General features: G+C 46.7%; 2 long non-coding RNA genes across 2 annotated transcripts; one reads left to right on the forward strand and one right to left on the reverse strand.

The window, feature by feature from the left end:
• Positions 1-3,847: 3,847 nt before the first annotated feature.
• LOC128782427 (uncharacterized) lies at positions 3,848-4,642 on the reverse strand. The gene is made up of 3 exons (XR_008428779.1): positions 4,557-4,642; positions 4,160-4,270; positions 3,848-3,914 (listed from the first exon to the last, which is right to left on the reverse strand). It is a non-coding gene; the product is annotated as an uncharacterized LOC128782427 (long non-coding RNA).
• Positions 4,643-4,788: 146 nt separating this feature from the next.
• Positions 4,789-5,461, forward strand: LOC128782343 (uncharacterized). Its single transcript, XR_008428738.1, has 2 exons — positions 4,789-4,849; positions 4,979-5,461. It is a non-coding gene; the product is annotated as an uncharacterized LOC128782343 (long non-coding RNA).
• Positions 5,462-8,248: the final 2,787 nt, after the last annotated feature.

The raw sequence follows: 8,248 nt of genomic DNA on the forward strand, positions 1-8,248 counted from the left end.
TGACACAGCCACAAGAGCCGGTGGCAGAACTGATCCAGAAAGCAAGAATCCAGATCAAGGAGTTGGCAGGGTGTGACATTGACTGCATCCACATTCCATTAAAATTGGAATCGGGCCATCTAGCTAAAGCAATGTTGGAACATCTACTTCAGGAAGATGAAGCCCTGCAATTTGCATTGGACAGCTACACAGGTCAAATTTCAATTCACCGACCGGCCCACAAAATTTTCAATTTGGATGTCCAATTCACATTATCACTAAAATCCATTCAGAGCAAAACACCTCTAAAAGCACTGACAGTGTTTACAGATGTGTCCATCTGTTGTGAGCATCTCACAAATCAGTTGTGACTTGGAGGGATCTTCAGACTCAGTGGTGGGAGGCAGATGTTGCCAAGGTGGACGGATCACCTCAAGTAGCTGTGTTGGCTGCTGTCATCAGAGCTTTTGAGAGGTTCTCTGAACCATTCAATTTGGTCACAGATTTGGCCTACCTAGCAGGTGTAGTGTCCAGAGCAGAAAATGCAATTTTGCAGGAAGTCTCCAACATTGCATTGTACAAGTTGCTCTCAAAATTGGTAAAATTAGTCTCCCACTGAGAGCAACCATTTTAGGTGATGCATGTCAGGTCACACACTGACCTGCCGGGGTTCATCGCTGAGGGCAATCGAAAAGCTGATGCCCTTGCTGCACCCATCCAGATGGCCCCATTTCCAGATGTGTTCAGTCAAGCTAAGATCAGCCGCTGGCTCTTCCATCAAAATGCACCCAGCCTGGTTCGCCAGTTCCATCTGACCCGCGAACAGGCCCGGACCATTGTGGCCACATGTCCCAGATGTCAACAAAATACTCTCCCTTAGCTAAGCTCAGGTGCAAACCCACGGGGTTTGAAAAGCTGTGAGGTGTGGCAGATGGATGTAACACACGCCCAGTCATTTGGCAGATTCAAATATGTCCATGTCTCAGTAGATACTTTCTCTAGAGCAGTCTATGCTTCAGCCCACACAGGAGAGAAGGTTTCTGACACCAAAAAACACCTGGTTCAGGCCTTCTCCATTCTGGGCATCCCCAAAGTCATCAAAACAGACAACGGCCCAGTGTACAAGTCCAAGGAGTTCCGGAGCTTCCTACAACAATGGGGAATAGAGCACAAAACTGGCATCCCCTATTCCCCGACAGGCCAAGCCGTGGTGGAGAGGACCCACCAGAGCCTAAAAAGGGTTCTTCATCAACAGCACCAGGCAATGAAGGTGGAATCCCCTCAAGTACGATTGTCCAACACTCTGTTTACCATCAGTTTCTTAAACTGCACATATGAGAACTTGAATCCACCTATTACTTTTTAGAAAGTAGTCAGACCAGCCTAAAGGCTCATCCACCTTTCTTGGTAAAGAACCCAGAAACATGGGAGAGGGAGGAGCCCTACGAAATGATAACCTGGGGGAGGGGATACACCTGCGTGTCCACCCCCTCAGGTTTGAAGTGGGTCCTCTCCAAGTCGGTGAAACCTTACGTTCCCAAAGTATCCATGTTTGGGACCATGGCACAGGTGGCCAGCGGTTGCTGGAGGAGGAAGAGACGTCACACCCTTTAAATCCCTAACTCCTCCCTCTATCCTAATGTTTTTGTTTATAAGATTCTTTTCAGATTTCGTAGTCCTGGACCCAGACAGCATGAACGTCAAGTTGAGCCCCATCCTGCAGCTGCTGCTCCCGCTCAGCACATTCCATCTCAGCAAGACTGCAGACTCAGACTGACTGACTGGACTCTTTAAAGGATGGGACTCTCAGGCTAGGTTGGTCAATTTCAAAAACTGAACCTTTAGTTTTGTTTGTTTGTATGTTTTCCCTCCTTCATTTTTAAAACAAAAAGGAGGAGTTGTTGTAGTGTGTTTTTATACCCCTGTAATAGTTCTGTAATGGTTTGCCCCTTCACCCCCCATTTTCTCCCAATGGTTCCACCCCGAGCTTTCCGTCCTTTCCCTCAATGCCAATCTCCCTGAAAATGCTCAGTCACTCCCCTGTCCCCTCCCTGGTACCTTGTCCATCACTCAGCTCCTCATCCCACTCTCCCAGAATCTTCCACCTGGGGCACTGAGTGAGTGGACGAGGGCCAGGGGTCCCTCCCTTGAACTTCCCCCATTGGTTTGTGTGTCTGTCTGTCCCTCCGCCTTCCACTCCCCCGAATGCCCCCACTGGGTGGTGGGCATCCCTTCCCCCTCGTTACCGCCCCGGTATTTAGGATGATTGCGAAAGCCATGATATTAGGCTTGGAGGTCCCCAGGGGTCCGTCTGGCCCCCGGGGCAGCAGCTGCCATAAGTGTCCTGGATAGCACTGTGCTGATGAGGCACAGCCTGTCTGGGCCCCTGGCTAGCTCCGAGCCGCTGGCTACCTTGCGAGCACTTGTGAAGTGATTTCAGCTCTTAGTGATTTCAGCTCTTAGTGCTTTCAGCTCTGTGCTCGCAGAGTGCCTCAGCAGACACAGGGAAGGAGAGAGGTGAAGGCTGTGTGGAGTTCTGCGGAGATGTCTTTATTGGCAGCTTCTGCAAAGGGTTCCAGTGACAGCTCTTCCGTCTGAACTGGGCAATGGTATGGGTTTATATAGGCTATTGAGGGATCAGGATTTGTCCTATGGCTGAGGTCGAGGAGAATACAACCTATAGCCTCACAGAGAGATAACAGGGGTCTGATGTGCGGAAGAGGGGTAGCTCTGTTCCATTCGTCATGACTCTGCATTTCTTATCTTAGGCAAGTGACCACCATGGAGGCCTTGCAGGGCCTCTGACTGCTACACCACGAGAGCACTTTCAGCTGTCAGGACAATGGCATTTGGAGCTCCTCGGAACTTGCATTATACTTGAGACCTTTTCCCCAGCCTTGAGTCGATTCCCTCATTACCTCCTTGGACGCTGCCTCTCCTCCTTCCAAGACAGACAGCGAAGCGCTCTGTCTTAGCCGCTCCCCGAATCTCATTAAGAAACAGGGGAGGGCCCCCTGCTGCTGACTGTGCCTCGGCCAGGCAGGCGAAGCCAGGGAGCTTCAGGCAGGCACAGCAGCAGATTACTAATGGAAAATATTAAACTTTTAATTTAGCTTATAAAATGAAGTTACTGATATTAAATAATATTTACTTTGTAGTGTAGAAGGACACAGTAATAGTGTGAGTGATTGCTTAGGCACAATTGGCTTGGGTCTGTAGAGGAATGTGAAATTTTGCAAGAAGAGAACATTTTCACTAAGTTTTGTAAAAGATTTGAGAAACACTTCTTGTTTGAAGTAATATGTTGCAAACAACTTTTTACTCAGCAGTCCGAGGAAGGTTCTTACTTTTGAGGGCAGTAGAATTCTGCATTTTAAGAACAGAAAAATGTAGGCAGCTGATGAACTTCAGAATTATTGCAGACCACGTTTAGTCTTTCAGAAACTATTAGTGATATATATCTGATTCAATGCATCTTTTAGCCAGGTTTATTTCAGACATACCTTTTCTTTTTATTGGCTATTGAATATATACAGTATGCATCGGATAAATTGGGCACATGCTAAATCCAAAGTTGCAGCTTCAAGCAGATTTTAACAGTACTAAGATGTGGATACTCTCAGCTCAGTCAGAGAGAAAGAGAAAGGTTTTCTAACCAGGCGAGAGCCTGGGAAGCAGTTGGCAAAGAATGTAAATAATTCCCTAATCTATCTTGTTCACATTGTTTATAGATATGTTCTGCTACCGTGCATCATTCACTGCACACCAATGGTGTGAGATGTTTTTACTCTAAGACCAATGAAATTAGTCCACACAATGTTCTCTATATATAGAGCAGTGCATTTGAAATAAATCGGAGTTCATTCTCTTTGCCTTCTAACTTGGAGTCTTTCATTCCCATCCTGCTCAACAGCGACACCAAGACACATGGTTTCCTGTGTAATGTGAAAAGTAGCTGAAGCTTTTGACTATTATTAACTATGATATCATAACTTAATTGAATGTAATTTTGTTCTGAGAGCTGTTAAGTAGGTAAGTGGCTAACTGGTTATTGAGCTAGTTAGATATGGAAATAACTGACTTGATGGTATGAAAGAAGTCTTTTTTTAAAGGCACTGGAAATTGGAGACTGGAGGAGTGTAATCAAAGCCTCATTAGTAGAAACCAACTTGTTTTATACCTTGCTTTCCTTTTATTTGTTTTTCTATCAGTTCCCTGTGGTCAACAGGCAAGAGAATCTAGATTATCTTGAAACTGGAGAAAATCCTCTCCTCCTGGGGCTGGTCCTGCTCTGCAGTGACAGGCAAAAAAGGGAAGGTTTGCTGGGAGCCCTGGTGGGGGGGGCCTCTAGTGTGCTGGCTTCTTCTGTGTCCCTGCCACTGTACCATACAGGATTCTACTCTCCATGGCCCCTGCCAGCCACTACCAGCCCTAGTGCATTCCCTCCTGCCTTTGTCTCAACCAGGGCCACACAGAGTCTGGAAGATGCCATTTTCAATGGATTAGTCTTGCCGAGCCCCTGGGCATGAGGCCACCCAGAAGCACTGGGCAATGGGTGCTGTTCTCAGGGCACTGACCCAGCCTGGCTGCTGGCCTCTGGCGATCCTCCCATGTCTGTCTCCAGGGCAAGGTCTGCCAGTAGTCCCAGACCTATGTGCTGAGGTGTGAGGGAACGAAGGTGTGCCATGATATCCCATTGTGATGTCACTGGATGGTGGAGGATAACATCACTGGGTGGTGGACCATGATGTCACATGTGAGTGGTTTGCAACTTTGCACTCCTTTCTGTTTATATTCAGGTGCTAGATGTCCCTCTGTAGCATCCACCAATGACTGGCGGATTGTGACAGCACTGGGGAATGGATATGAGGTCTCATCCTTCACTGCTTGAATTTTGGTGCCAGTTGAGCCTGGGTTAATCCTTGGGTTAATCCCTGGGTTGATCCTTGACTCCTGCCAAGCATGCCTGGTCCTCATCTCTCCCCACCTGCTGCAACAGGCAGACATGGCCATGAGACAGAGTGGAGCTGCACCATCTGTCAGGTCACTAAGAATGGCAAGGCTTCTGCTCTGCCCTGTCACCACCAGTTCTGCCTGGGCTGTATCCTGCGGTGGGCAAAAAGAAATCCAGCATGCCCTCTCTGCAGTCCACTCAAGACTGTCAGGTTTTCTGAGTGGGGTGGAGAGGACTACATACAATTTGTCATCAGCTCCCCTGAAGAGTCACCAGAGACCAACAGACAGGCAGGGAGAACTTCCCTCCATCTTACCAAAAATAGCCTCCATGGCTGCCACAAGCAGTGAGGGAAGACAAGCACACAATCAATATGACTGATAAGCAAGCTCTGATTTATTCAAAGATCTTGTCAGTTTATATAGTCTTTTACAAGCAGCAACAAGCTGCTCATTGTTGCTTTTACAATGTCAGCAACAAGCTTCTCATTGGTTAATTAATAAAGGTTCATTATTCTATGTTCTCTTACGTGCAGTTTCAGCTGCATCTAAGTTCTTCATCTTCTAGATTGATAAATTTTACTTTACTAGGAACAGCTTGTTTTACATCTTGTTCTTGTACAACTCATTTCTCAAGGATCTACTGCCTTTGCTATCTGTACATGTGATGTGTACTGTTTCTAGGCCAAGCACAGTGTACTGATTCCCAGGCCCAAACACAGTGCGGTTTCCCAGGCCAGACACAGTGCTGTTCCCAGGCACAGAGCTGTTTTGGGGTCTTACACAGAGGACTCCTGGAACAATTGTTCCATCGATCAATGGCCCTGTTCCTGCAGCCATTCCCCAACACATGGCCTTTTCATGTCTTCTCCATAGCCCTCATGGCCCTTTCATGTCTCCTCCATCTTCCCCACAGAGAACACTGTCCCCAGCTAAGCAAGGGGCTGCAGAGCCAGAGCCTATAGGTGGCCTTCTGCCCCAGGTATGGACAGGACTGTTCTGACAACAATAGCACGTCCTGGATCCTGTGGAGCCCTGGCTGTGCCAGAGGCTGGCAGAAATCTATGGGGACCAATGGTGGAGGGCAGAGGATGCAGAGGCCTTCATCCTGCACAGCCTTTGTGCCCATGGTCCAGATGCAGAGGCCTTGGTGGAGGTGCTGCAGCCTCTCCTCAGTGGGCACACAGCACTGCTGGTCCATGGCATCATCAGCACCACTGTGGGCCAGTGCAGCGAGGAGGCCCAGAGGCTGCTGTGCTTCCATCGTGCCAGAGAGGACAACAGGCCTGTGGCCAGCACCAGCTCCAGCAGCTCCAACTGCACTAGCTTGCAGGAGCGGACTCCTGCCACTGGCCCCGCAAGCTTCAACATGGAGGAGGGAGCTGGAATGTCACAGGCCAGCCTCCAAGGGAGTCACAGTTGTCCCCATTCTGCAGATTCAGCCCATGTCTGAACCTGCAGAACGGGACCAGCTCCAAGAGGAGCCAGAGAAGCCAGCAGTGGCAGGTCCATCTGCCCCTGGCAGCATCTGCAGCCTTCTGCTCCTGTCCAGGACAGGGGCCACTCTCTCAGGGATTCCCAGTGTGCCCAAAAGAGGAGAGCCCCCAGATCCCAGGATTCTCTTTAGGCCAGCAAGAGGCCACCCTGATGGTGGCACTAGTGAGATTCTAGTAACACTTTAGCCAAGAAAAAAATAAATAAATTCTATTTCTCTGACAAAGTTCCTGGATTCTACTTTCTTCTCCTTTTAATGTCTTTGCCTGACCCCCACACCCCACCATCAGCTGAGAGCCCCTGGAGGCCTAGGACCATTTTGGCAGCACCTCCTCACACAGAAAAGCCTGCTGCAGCTGTGATGGTAGAGGAGCTTCTGAGAAAGTGGGTGCTGTGCACCACATGGTTATCCTGGAAGATATCCTGGTTATCCTGGATGGATATCCTGTCAGAGCTGCCTGCTGACTTACCTGGATTTTTATAAGGCTTTTGACACAGCTCCCCCGCAAGATCCCTCCCGTCAGGGGATCACTCCCGTCAGCAGTGAGAGAGAGATGGATTAGGACAAAGTAGAAATCAAACTGAGTGAGTAGATCTATAAGCAGAAATCCTGCTTAAAATAAAGATTCAAAATTCATTTTGAAAAGCAGGACCAGCCCCAGGAGCAGCCATAGCCATGGATACAGGCCTGGAATGGTCACCAGAGGCCACCAACTAGGCAGGGACAGCTGGCAATGCCCTGAAAACAGCTTCAGATATCTCAGTGTCGTCAGTTTGTCTGTTCATGGGTTCTTTGGTTGCTTGGTTTTTGGTTGGTTATTTGGCTATTTAGTTATGTCTGGATTGGCTTATTCCAGATGATTTTCATTTTCGTTAGGATTTGTTAAGCACTGACATTCTGCTTTGGATGTGTAAAATAAACGTTTTCATTCATATTTTCCTCAAAACAGTCATTTTTATCTTCTTTCTAATCGAATGTCTAAATGTTCTTTTAAAAAGATAAATCTACTAGATATCAAAAGATATTAACTACTGTTGAAGAGAGCAGGTTTTTTTTTGCATTGGAAAACAGATGATCACAGTCCCTGGTGAATAATTTCCAAATGTTATATACACTCACAGCAAAGAAATCTATTATTATATTGTAACCAGTTACGGCATCTGTTATTTTACCATTTTTAAATACTAAGGATTTAATTCAAGTATATTTAAATTCGCAAGTGGATGTGATTGGAGTGTAATTTTTGGCCTCTGTCCTGTCACTGTAATATTAGGAACCTTTCTCTTTTTTTTTTGTCTTTGGTTGAAGGACTTTCCAAATGAGATTCCATGCCTTTATACTGGAATCTCATTGCAGCTCTACACTCACCATTTCAGAGGGGTCAGCAGCACTGTGTCATATTTTTTCTAGTCCATGAACTTTATTAACAGTGACCACTCTCATTACTTCTCACACATTTTTATTTTGGTTCATAAAGACTGCTTTTCCTGTTGTATTCTTCTACTCCCCTAACCCCATTCAATTAACATCAAATTCACTTTGTTAAGTGATCACATATTGGAAATCTGTGTTCACATTCACTACGCTGAAGCTCCACCATTTTTCCTGCTTTCTGTTTAATAGCTTATTTGTTATGATGATTTCAGTGATAGAAAGGTTACATTGAAAGAAAAAAAAAAAAAAAAAAAAAGCAAGCAAAGCTCTAGGTACCTAGACCATTTTAATCTTTACTACAGCTATTCAGAAACTGAAAGGAAAACCCCAAATTTAGTTCTCAGTGCAGTACCTGTGACCAATGGTAACTATAACCCCCAAGATTCA

Source organism: Vidua chalybeata, chromosome Z (genome assembly GCF_026979565.1).
Source record: "Vidua chalybeata isolate OUT-0048 chromosome Z, bVidCha1 merged haplotype, whole genome shotgun sequence".
NCBI classification, from domain to species: Eukaryota; Metazoa; Chordata; class Aves; order Passeriformes; family Viduidae; genus Vidua; species Vidua chalybeata.